The sequence below is a fragment of the Aplysia californica genome, unplaced genomic scaffold (assembly GCF_000002075.1).
Source record: "Aplysia californica isolate F4 #8 unplaced genomic scaffold, AplCal3.0 scaffold00439, whole genome shotgun sequence".
Lineage (NCBI taxonomy): Eukaryota > Metazoa > Mollusca > Gastropoda > Aplysiida > Aplysiidae > Aplysia > Aplysia californica.
Window position 1 is genome coordinate 1 of NW_004797709.1, and position 1,657 is coordinate 1,657.

A 1,657-nucleotide genomic window follows, 5' to 3' on the forward strand; every position below is an offset into this window, starting at 1 on the left:
CTCTACTACCACTACTACTACTACTACTACTACTACTACTACTACTACTACTACTACTACTACTACTACTACTACTACTACTACTACTATTCACTACTTTTGCTGCTGCAGGTGACACCTAGATTGATTACACCAGATGCAAAAATCGTTCACACCTGTAGAACTCGATGAAATAACAACAGAACCTTACCAGGTGAAGTGAAGACGAACATCTCGGCTAGACCTCTCATAATTATCAGTAAGGGAACAAGAAACGACGCAGAAGTCAGATACATGTCACTTTTATCCTTAATAACAGCACCCCCCCCCCCTCTCTTTGCCCCACTCCTTACCTAACCCGCTCTTTCGTCCCCCCCCCTCCCCTCTTCAGTTCCGGGATTTTCGGGTTACGCACAACTAGTAATGTTTTACTTCATTTTCTCTCGTTGACTCAGCTGCACTTTGAGCATGGTACCCTGACTTTTATACTTGGTGATATTTCCTTAAGTGTGACAGAGAGGTATTTTGAAGCACTGAAAAATGAGGGTACAATTTAGGAAACGTTAACGAAATATTGCCAAAACAACTCTCATACTATTATCGATTATAATCAAAAGAGTGTTGGTAAGTTATGCATGTCATACATAGGAATCTACCAAGAAATGACCCTGGCCTAAATTTCCTTGGACTTGACCAATAATTAAGACCCACGCAAATTGTCAAGTTGTTTAGATTACGGCTTTCCAGAATACGCGTCCTTTTTGGTTTAGAGTTTCGTAATACATACTTCAAACCTCCTTCTTTTTTTCAGTTATTCACCAGTGCACTTAAGTGACCTTATTCTATGTCGATCTGAAATTAGTTGTGGTTTACATGAAACGTTCCTTAACCGTTTCGCAGTCTCCGTTTTTAAACATAGTAGTATTTTATCAGATTTTTTCTTGTCTGTTTGTGGGAGGGCGAGGTGGGAGGAGGTCTAAGTCGCCGACAGAGGGGGAAGGATTACGTTTTCATTTTTCTTCATTTGTTTTTGTTTTGGGGTTTTTTTTGGGGGGTTGTGTTTATTCATGTTCTAAATTTCTGGATTTGTGGGAATTTTAAGCTCTATATATTAGAAAAATGTAGTTTATAACTGTGGTAGCTCACTGTTTCACAATATCTCCTCCTTTAACAAAAATTAATGTCTTCGTGACCGAAGTTGCAGCAACAATAACAGTAAACGAAACCTTATATTCTAAACAAACAGCAAAGAGAACAAAGAACGCATTTTACTCCTGATTTTAAATCGACAGAATCTAGGAACATTGCAACGAGGGTTCATGGCGCAGTGACCCAGCACCAGCTCAAAGTGGCGAGAAATTGTCTAGTGCCCTTGTCCGGTCGCGTTGAAATCAGACCCCACACCCTCTGATAGATACAGATCAACACAACCTAAACCGGTGCTCGTTAGGGTGCGGTCAAGCTGCGGGTACACAGATGAAAACTGTGCAAAACAGAGAGAGAAAAAAGAATACAGCAAACACACCCAATCTCTCAACAAGACAAGGAGAATGAAAACAAATAACATTTAGCTGACGGATCTCTTGTTTATTGAGGAGAGTTTGATGTTAGTTTTGTTGTTGTTATTGTTGTTGTTGTTGTTGTTGTTGTTGTTGTTGTTGTTGTTGTTGTTGTTGTT